This window comes from Amblyomma maculatum, chromosome 10 (assembly GCF_055883805.1).
Source record: "Amblyomma maculatum isolate TAMU_Amacu chromosome 10, ASM5588380v1, whole genome shotgun sequence".
In the NCBI taxonomy this organism is placed as follows: domain Eukaryota; kingdom Metazoa; phylum Arthropoda; class Arachnida; order Ixodida; family Ixodidae; genus Amblyomma; species Amblyomma maculatum.
In genome coordinates, this window is record NC_139353.1 from 30729145 (window position 1) to 30739956 (window position 10812).

The 10812-nt window shown below is 42.9% G+C and overlaps 1 protein-coding gene and 1 non-coding gene across 2 annotated transcripts in view; both read right to left on the bottom strand.

The window, feature by feature from the left end:
• Task6 (TWIK-related acid-sensitive K[+] channel 6) overlaps positions 1-10812 on the bottom strand; it is a 94014-nt gene that overhangs the window by 37484 nt on the left and 45718 nt on the right. The gene's annotated exons all lie outside the window — the stretch shown is intronic.
• LOC146176049 (U1 spliceosomal RNA) lies at positions 7191-7358 on the bottom strand. Its single transcript, XR_014701625.1, has one exon. It is a non-coding gene; the product is annotated as a U1 spliceosomal RNA (small nuclear RNA).

Here is a 10812-nt window from a genome sequence, read left to right on the forward strand (position 1 = left end):
CGGTTAAAAAAAAAAAAAAAAAAAAAAAGATGTAGTCGAAATTAATTTCGAGACCTCTACGGTAATCCTCGCTACTCTCTTCCTATCTTCTTTCCTGTCTTATCTCTTTACTCGGGAGTGATTGAGGCGGCCGCCAAGAGTAGGAAGTTAATATCTTTCCTTTTAAATAACAAAGACCGTGGGTGGAGGAAGTGGGGAAGTAGGGATAAATAAGAGTCTCTTTGGTGGAGGACTACGGATTAGCTGCCGCCATCTAAATTTCCTCAGCGCACAATAACATCGTACAGTACACAAAGGGGCTTTTCTTTTTTTTTTTTTTTTCATTTTGCCTTTGTCGACGTTTATCGGATTCTCGACCCAAGTTTTTTTTTTTTTCGTCTTCTTTTTTTTTCGCCCGTCTAAACGAAGCACCATCTCGTATGGTAGAAAAAGGCTTGAGGAAAAACGAAGAGATTGAGGGCACTGTGTAGGCAATTTTGCGAAGGCAGATGCGATTTCAGCAGGTGGGAATCGAATCATGTCTGCTGCATGTGTGAATCCTTCGCGACGTAGTTGATTGCTCTGGCGCACGAAAAACAACGCAGTAAATACGGCCTCTTTTTTTTTTTTTTTTTTCGTCAGTGTTCTTGACCTTACGTTCGTCACAGAAAAAAACAAAAACAAAGAAATGTAGCGCAACGCAAATTCCGAGGATATAGAACAGATGAGAGTGTAACGAGAAACGAGTCCTTGTGCTATGCGGGGGAAAAAAAAGAACAAAAAAACAATAAGCCTCGTACTGCGGGTAGCAGCTTCTTTTAGTGCGCGATCCGCATTGCGGAGTTGGGAAAAAAGGTGAGTATTGCCCAACATGCTACTCGGCTCACAGTTCGAGATAATTGCATATATCTTCTCAGACGTTGCGACCGTAATGCATTTCTACGTCGTCTTTCACCTGCTCCCTTTCGCGATCTTTCTATTACTTCTCTTTTATTTACGTGCGAGGCCCGCATAGTCACGTAGGCGCGTTTCTGTTCCGTCGTTTACGCAAGACTTGCCAGCAAGGCAAGAAGAGCAGCAAATTCTCTTGTGCATCGTCATTTACAAGGATTTGCCTGTTATACGCGTTAGCGCTCCAGTTGGGGAGAGACAAAGAGATTACGAGATTCAAGGCAGTCAGTGTAATCATATAGCCCGTAGGAGAATTTTTTTCTCTTCTTCTGATGGCAGGGGAGCTTGGGAAGTATGAAGCATGCTTGCAATTTATTTGCCAAGGTGCACCTGCATGCAAGGCCGAGAGAGGTCGCGGACTGTGGAATGTTCCGTCATCACAAACTGAAGAAGCACGCGGTGCTGGGAAAAAGTAGCCCTGTTTATGAGCGCTGTTTCAGGTAAGTGTCTAAGTTATGTATTACATTGTTTTCCTAGGCGAAGCAGCGGCTTTGAGAAAGGCACGTATTCTGCCGCTTTTACCAAACCGCGCGTGTCGGACCGACGCGCACCGACATTGTATGTATGTATGTATGTATGTATGTATGTATGTATGTATGTATGTATGTATGTATGTATGTATGTATGTATGTATGTATGTATGTATGTATGTATGTATGTATGTATGTATGTATGTATGTATGTATGTATGTATGTATGTATGTATGTATGTATGTATGTATGTATGTATGTATGTATGTATGTATGTATGTATGTATGTGTGTGTGTGTGTGTATGTATGTATGTATGTATGTATGTATGTATGTATGTATGTATGTATGTATGTATGTATGTATGTATGTGTATGTGTGTGTGTATGTATGTATGTATGTATGTATGTATGTATGTATGTATGTATGTATGTATGTATGTATGTATGTATGTATGTATGTATGTATGTATGTATGTATGTATACGCCAATTACTGCGCTGCGTAATTGGCCTAAAAGTTGTAATTGGCTTGGCGCAACAATATATATTTTCGCTCGCCTGTTTTTATTTTTCACCAGTTCCATCGCTACTTTTTGGGTCCAAAAAAAAAAAACAAACAATACTTGCCCCTGATAACGGCGGGTTGGGCTCCGCGAACGGTTAAACAGCGAATGTACTTGGTGAGGACCGGCGCAGCAGAAATTGACATGCAGTAGAACAGGACACAGGCACCAGACTTCGTAAAGCATGTGTCATTAGCTTTATCATAATGTACGCTTATTATTGGCGCTTGTACTTGTGTCCTCTTTTCCGTGTCTGTTTCTGCTGCGTCATTCTTCACAATGTCTGTGTCGCCAACTTGACCATAATTTATACTTTTGAATGGTGCGCGTGTGTATATAGTGTCCGTATCAGCGCCGTCCTTTGCAAAGGTGTCCAAAAAACTTGTTCCAACTTTTACGTCTCCAAGTACAGCTTTCCGAAGCACCACTTTTAGACCTAAGGCAACTGTGGGATATTTGTAAGGTACTGCTGTGTACATTTTGGTGTTAATGACATAAACATCCGAAGCGCAGCAAGAAAACTGCCATTAAAGTGTTTCCTTCGCTTGCAACCAGATGTAAAGGCACACACAGAAGAGACAAAAACAAATGGGTTGCGTTTCCTTACATAATTTTGAGGAAATGGTGGAATATTATAAGACATTTTTATAAAAATATAGAGATCGTCCAAGCTGCCGATGCACAGCAAGATTTTGTAGTTTGTACTGCGCTAACAAGAATAATTAAGACTGCCACAGAAAACAAGCGGTGGCTTTCAGACAATACATAGCAAAAGAAAAAACAACACATACTGAACGGTGTGTCAATTAATTGCTATTGTGGAGCTCTACGTAATGTCGAAAAGTTGTGTCCAATAACTCTCTGCTAGAATGTGCCAATACTCCAGGACATGAATAAAATAATTACATAAGTATGCTACTATAAAATCCCACCTATCAAACAAAAAGAAAATTCAAGAGGCGCACTAAAGTATCCTTACGTGCGGTAATGCGAAAATACACAGGGGCGTCTTGCGTCTTTCGTTGGCTTTGGCTTTCCTGTTACGTGAATTCTAGACTGCATTGTTGACTATGAGTAATGTCGCTAGTCATTATGCATTATCATTAGGCGTTATAGCCAATTAATTATGACTGGATTTGGTATTGGTTTGTTATGTGGTTTCTGGATTGGATTCTTGGCTATGGCTTAGATTCGGGCTGACTAATGTTGATAGTCATTATACAGTGAAATTAATAATGAATGGATGCGGTATTGGCTTATGTGGATTCTGGACTGGATTTTTGGTGATGACTTGGACTCAGGCTATGAATAATGTGGCTAGTATTATGCAATGTCATTAAGGCATTATAGCCTAGTAATCATGGCTGATTCGGAATTTTGTCTTTTTTTGGCTTGCTATGTGGATTGTGTTGGATTGGCTTTGGATCTGTCTTTTGGATATGTTTTTTCGCGGACAGTCACTTTCTGCACACGCCACTGATCAACCAAGAAAGGCTTTCTCCTTAATATAGGTTTTTCGTTGCTAGTTTAAAGCCACTGCGCTTCCGCGGTGCGAAAGCTGCTGTAGCTAAGCGGCTGCTGATTAAAGACCTCCTACCGCTTTCGAGTCACAAAAGAGGAAAAAAACGACCCATTTCAGAGAAAATTCGCGTCAGCGCATCATTATACACTGGCGTCACCATGCTTGACTGACGTAACCATAACTGACGTCACCATAAATACCATAACTTGTCAATTGCTCCCTGCTTTTAATCTTGCCGCCAACATATCTGGGGAAGCAGTCTGGCTCTGAAAGCAATACAGCTTGATCCATACTTCGCGTAAATTGCCGCAGACGTCACTTTTCGCTTTGCGATAGTGTTTATATATACGGCCCCAAGACGGGTGTGCTGCCTGCCTCCGTGTCTTCTGAATTTGTCGCGATAGTTGCTTTTTTTTTTTTCTAAGGCGACACAACTTGAATACTTTGTGTTTTTTTCACAAGCGAAAACCGTCGAGGCATTCAACAGGAACGAAGCCTTATACATGTAGGATTTCCGACTTCACTGTTTCCACGCGGAAGTGTGGACCTTTCTGCTTACCGCCGGTTATTTAGCACTTTCGCCATCCGCGATCGCCGTTATTTTAAAATTCATCTTTTATTTTCTTCGTTCAATCTCTCGGCTGCCTTCTCAAGTGAGAGCCACCGTCGCCGGATTCGTCGCTCATTTCTCATTGTTTACTCAACGCACCGCCGACATTTCCGCCTAAAAACAACCGGAAGAAAATGAGAGAAAAAAAAAAACAAATGGACAAGAGCCGAGGAACATTATTTCCGCTCGAGCTCGCAGCCATGAAGTGCTGTATCTTTCGCGATCTCCATTTTCATTTCCGTCGACGACGCACCTTATCCGAGTCTCTATGCTTCAGGCATTTTTATGGAAGACCGGCGGTATAATATCTCGACTATGTTACTCGAGCACGCGTGCACTTATTCAAATATATATTTTTTTCGCATTTTTGCGCAGAGCGCTTGACCGAGTGCGCACTGACTAGAGTGCTCTCCAGCGTGTTGCTATGCGTTTTTGGAATGTCGGCCGTATTCCAACCGAGACGAAACGTTTGCGTTTGTTTACTTGTTTTACCATTCTGACAACTTGCGTGCTTGTTTAGATTGACGTTTTGTATTCCTCGAAATTCACTTTTTGTTTTTCTTGCCCCCGCTGTAGGTGTGCGTGGCAGCGTATCAAAGGCGGAGGTATGAACGTAAGCGCCTTCTTAAAATAGCGTTCCTATTGTCGTTCATGACAGCTATAGAAAGAGCTTTAGTTTCGTGACCGGTCTTAAAAATATCGTCCAGAGGGTATTTAGACATGATCGCACGTTTGCCCGTGAGTTGCTTTCGGCTTCTTGGCAGTACGCGGGTGTGTCTGGCATTGACCGAGAGAGCCGCGTGGATTGTGATTTATTGCCGAGCGGCTTGAGATTGCACGTCCTTTCAGAACAGCATTTCGGCGCTCTTTCTTACTATTTTTTGTTTTGTTTGCGAATAATTGCTTAGACTTTCTTTTTCCTCTTTCTACTTGCTTTTTTTTTTTTTCGCCTGTTGCGGAATGGAATCCCCGCACCAAATTTGGGGTCACAAGGCAGACGCTAGACCAGGCATCTGTTACTGATAGCTGGCGGTGGTGCGCCATTCTAAAAATATCGACCACGAGACTACAGCTTGCAGCCATTAAAGCGAGGTCTGGCGAGACGTACTGCAGCATTCGAGAATGAGACGGCATATTTGATTCGCAATAACGCGTAACCAGTGCAACTGTACTGATTATGCCTGACTGTGTTTCACAACAAGGTGGCCATGCCATTTAACATCGATATGGCTGCATGGCAGCGACTTCCTGTCACCAAGCTTTAGAGCTGTCGCGCAATGGAGAACAACTATTTAGGTCAGTTTTAGCTCACATTCGGGTCTCTCGATATGCAGGTGAAGGTGAATTTTGATTTTTAAAAATTAATTGATCAACCAACGCTCTAAATTTTTCCGTTAGCGTCATCAAGCACTGGCTCTTCATTCTGAGCGTTCTGACACTTTTGAGCCCCTTTTTCCAATTTTCCATTTATTTTCAAGTATTCAATTCATTAATTGATCAATAACACACACATCGCTTTTAACTAGCATCAGCAAGCATAGGCTTTTTATCATTAGCAGTCTGACACCTTTGAAATCCCCCTTTTCCAATTTTTGATAGTTACGTTATTTCAAACAGTTAATTGCAGTGATTTTTATTTGCCTTCATTAGGCATTTACTTTTCATTCTGTGAATTTTACACGTTTTAACTACTTTTTCAAAATTTTTATTTCTTTGATTAATTACTTACAATGATTTAATTAACGCGCTATTGATATCACACATCAGTCAATCATCCATCAAAAAAAAAAACACAAATTACCACGATACGATTTTTTTACGCAGCCACCGAATATTTCCGACACACGGTGCCCACAATAATACGACACCGACTGAGTTTCAGCCGAACGAGGTTTATAAACTATCGCTTAATAAAACGCAGAAAAATTACGAGGGACTTTAGCCAATAAAGTAGTGAAAGGCAAAAGCCTGAGTGCCGAATTCTGCTACGCAACTGTTGCGCATGTAGCGATGAATGCTGCTACGAGTAAAGTGAGCGACTACTATCTGTTTCACATTCTGCTAGTGCATTGAGCTGTCAAGTGGTGACGAATTTTAAGAATGTTCCAAGCATTGTCTACACGCCGTCTAGAAACGTCTGTTTAGATCATTAGTCATTCATATTTAGCCATTAATTACTTAGTCATTAATTAGTAATAGAGCGTTAGGCTTTAATAACTAATTAGTCAATAACAATGACTAATTGATTAGTTATTAGATCAATAATTAGTCATTGATCAGTAATTGATCATTCGTCACTGACAGTAGATAATTAGTTATTATTTATACATTAAATAAATGAATTAGTCATTGATTATTGGTTGGCATATATCCATATAAGGCACGAATTCGCGCATACTGTGGTGGTGCTCTGTGATTGGTCGAGACCTCCATGACGTCATCTCGTCTCGACCAATCAGAGCCACCGCAAAAGCGGGACACATTTTGTCCACGACAGTATGAGCCATTAAAGTATTTCGCTTTAAAATGGGATGTGGTTCATAGGAAAGGAAATGCGCACTATCTGTCACGTTTTTCGTGGACCCTAGCTGAGCCGGGAAGGTAAGCTAGGCCACCTCTTTCTACTTTTACTCCCACCTTCTTCCATTCCCTTACGGCACGGTTCATATGTTCACGGAGAAGCGTGACACGGCTTATTTCCAATCCTGTAAGCAAATTTAAATTTGCATAGATGGCTTGGTACAAGCTGAAACGTCAGTAGCCGTAGTATAGTGGCACTCCTGTTCGTCGCAGGTGGTTAACCCTTTTCTGTACTGCTTGATCATATTTCACGGTGCCATAAATTACTCATCAGCCGGCGCAAACTGGGCGTAGTCCCTCGCCTCCACCCGCCGTGCCATCCTCTTCCTCCTGCTTCCACCTTATGGCTCTGCACTGCGGCTCGTCCTCACGGCTGCGTTTGCATGGATTTAAGAAGGAGAGGCATCATTGTACTGTGCGATTTCCGAGCACGTTTAAGTTCCCAGGTAGTCGAAATACTCTCTCTTCCCGCTTAACGCCGAACCATACAAGCTCTCACTTTTGATTTTTAAGGCAGGGGTGGGAGCGGACGCCGCTCCCCGCACTAGCAAAAATTACATGCCCTAACTGCCCAAATTTTGGGTAGCCGTGGCGGGCTTCAACACAGCCGCTGTGCAATGGCTGGCCTCGGCCCGAGCAATCCGCCATCTTGACCACGGACCTACTGACACCAGGTAAGTATGACCAACGGCGCTGCTGCTCGCGCTAGCCAATAAAACTGACCTACAATGTCGGATTGGTGCTGAGCAGGCGCTGTCCGATATTATTCCTTTTCTTGTTCGAGGTATAAGGATAAGTGAACAATGAAATGATCTTGAACCAGCGCATGCACTGATCTGTTAGTTGAATACGCCTTTTAGTGCTGTCTGTGGTGACGTTATGCCAAAAATGTGCGCCATATTACGTACTGCACCCAGACTGCCACACTGAAAGAACGCTAATCTTGTGCTGCGTTTTGTTGCCGCGAATACACACTGATTTATATCAGTTACAAAACCTACGCGCACTTGTTGCGCGGCCCTTCTAGTCTTTTGTGCTATCGCCCAGTAAGAAAGGTTTCGCTTCAAGTTGACGTCAATAATTCGGCCGCCCAGAACAATGACCAAATGATCGACGCAAGCCAAACCTTGTCTGTGAGTTAGCGAGAGATGATAGAAACACTTTATTTAAAAACGCAAATTAAACGCTCAACATATCCTGCGCCTGGTTAATTACGGTCAAAGAAAGCCGGTCTTCCATCTGTGCCGACGATATCCGGGCAATTCAGGAGGGGAGATGAAAGGAAGGGGTTGTAGTGACTGGACTGGGCGACAGGGCAGGAGTAGAGGCAGTGTTCTATATTGGCACACAGCGCAGGACAGTTGGAACAGGAAGGGTGAGAACGAAGACAGAAGGAATTGTCGGGAAGGTGTAATAGCAGTGTTCGTTTGAATCCTACTAAGTATATATGCTTGAGCAACGTTGAGATGTCGATAGGAGCGGAGTATGTGTCTATATGATGGTTTAACTAGTGTTCGTTAATTATGAGTTTATAGTTACATTTCCTATCACTGAGTGTCAGTCTCAGGCGAGACCGGCTTTATCATGGTCTCAGGGAAGTATATTGCAGACTACAACGCTTTCTCTTGATGATTGTCATGCATTCATTCTAGCGCTGTGTTATCAGAAGTATGAAATCCAATTTGAAATAAGTGCCTATTAAGTAGTAGTAGTGGAGGAGGAGGAGGAGGAAACAACTTTATTTAACACATTGCATTAAGCGTTAAGAATGTCCTGGGCCAGGGTCACCAAGGCCAACTGATCTTGCAGCTGGTCAGAGGCTAACCAAGCCCGCCACGTTGGGGGAGGTGGGTGTGGAAAGTGAGGAGATTGGAGGGCGACAGGGCATAAAAAGATGCAATGCTCCAAGTTTGCATAGTGTTCTGGGCAATTTGGGCATGCAGGGGAATGTATGATTCTGTATAGAAAAGATCGGGCAGGAGTGAGCAGTGTATTTAGTTGTATGCGTCTAAGAATGCGGATTTGCGTGGTAGTGAGAGATTTATCGGGAAGAGGAAGTGTACGGAGAGTTTCTCTAATGCTGTCGTAGTGAACGTTGATTTCTTTTTTGTAGTGAAGAGTAGTGTCCCACGTTAGTGGATAAGGCCAGGGAATCCCAGGCGCCCGATGTTGAAGTTCGCGGGCGAGGCGATGCACTACCTCATTGCCTGGGATTCCAGCGTGACCAGGAATCCACCTCAGTGTTACAGTGTGGGGACGTAGTTTGGTAAGAGCTCTGTGTAGACCATCGTGTAGTTCTTCAGGAATGCGACCCGTGTGAATGGCGCGTATAGCTTGTATTGAATCAGTGTATATGGTATATCCTGAAGGGTTAGAGGGTGCTTGTGCGAGGTCTTGAATACTGGTAACTATTGGCAGGGTCTCGAGAGTCGCTGTAGGAGGAGGATCTATGTAAGGACCGAGGGTATGCGTCACTACATCGCTACAGCTCTCAATTGAGTAAGCAGCCGCTCCGACGTTAGTTCGTGATGCATCTGTGTAGATGATCGTGGAATCTGTTGGGTGAACATGGTTGGAAACGCGAGCGGAACGTCTGCCTGTGTTAGTGTCGGGTGCAACGTTTTTTGGAATGGGGATTATTCTGAGGTTATCCGGAGCGAAGAAGGAAGGGTAATTATATAGAGATCTATAGGTTTGAGTGCAACCTGCTGTAGTATCCAATGTCCTTGTTTGGTGCTAGAAAGACGTGCCATTTGCCGGTCGCGATGTTGTTGTATGAGGTCTCCCAGGGGCAAGAACAGCCCCGTAGAGTATAGGCGCTCCGTGGACGTATGTACAGGGACGTTAAGGGCGGCCTTGTACAATATGTGAAGCGCAACCTCAATCTGATGTCTTTGGCGACAAGTTAGTGTAAGGTAAGGAATCGTATATAAAATTTTGCTAAGTGCTAATGCGTGGACAAGCTGCCTGACTTGACCCTCGCGTAGCCCGGCGTGCTTATTGACTATTCGGCGAACTAGATGCGTAAGCTGATTGCAAACTTTAACGGTTGTAGATACATTGGCCTAATTGGTTGACTCATGGATATGAAGTCCGAGGATCCGGCAGGATGATACACGAGGGATGGGGTGACCTGCCATTGTGAGATTGATCAGCTGGTTATGTTGGCGTTGATAGCGAGTTTTTGCAATCAGCATTAATTCGGATTTTTCAGGTGCGGGAGATAGCCCTACTTTATCAAGGTAACTAACGACTGTATTGATACCTTGCTGTAGGGTCTCCTCTACTGCTCCAGGAGACCCAGAAGTGCACCAAAGAGTAAGGTCGTCTGCATAGAATGTGTGTTTTAGGTTTGGGATAGACGCTAAAGTACGAGATAGGGGAGCCATTGCAAGGTTAAAAAGGGTGGGTGACAGAATAGCGCCGTGAGGAGTACCACGTGTGAGGGGGAAATGATCAGATATCGAATCGGGGAGACGGAACTTGGCCGTACGGTCGCGGAGAAATGCTGTGAGGTAGTAGTAGTAGTAGCAGTAGTAGTCGGCATCGAGAGTCGGAAATAATCTGTTGCTGCGTGAAAAAAGTCGTATCAGGGTAATTTTCGGTTCTAGCGATCAATGATGGATTGGTGTCTTATAGGCGATTTCTGGTTCCAGTGATTAATGAATGATTGGTGTGTGATAGGCGATGACGAGTTAATAAAATAATTGTAATTAATCGGTTAATGGATGAATTAAAGAAGTGACAAAAACTTGAAAAAGGGTGATGCAAAGGTGTCAAAATGCTCAAAATTAAAACTATGGCTGACGATGCTGAATAAGAAAATTTAGGTTGTGTAATGAATTAATTAATAGTTAATTGGAATAACTGAAAAATAAAGGATGGGAAAAAAGTGGTGCAAAGGTGTCAAATTGCTCAAAATAAAAAGTATGGTTGGTAAAGCTAAATAGAAAAATTTAGAATGTGTAATATATTAATTAATGAAAATAATTAGAATGATTATTGTAAGGGTGTTCAGAAGAGTCAAAATAATCATAATGAAAAGCCAATGCTTGATGATGATAAGTATCGGTGTTTAAATGTTAAAAAAAATTAAAAATTAACAAAAACCATTGTCACTGTGTCTGTAACACTAT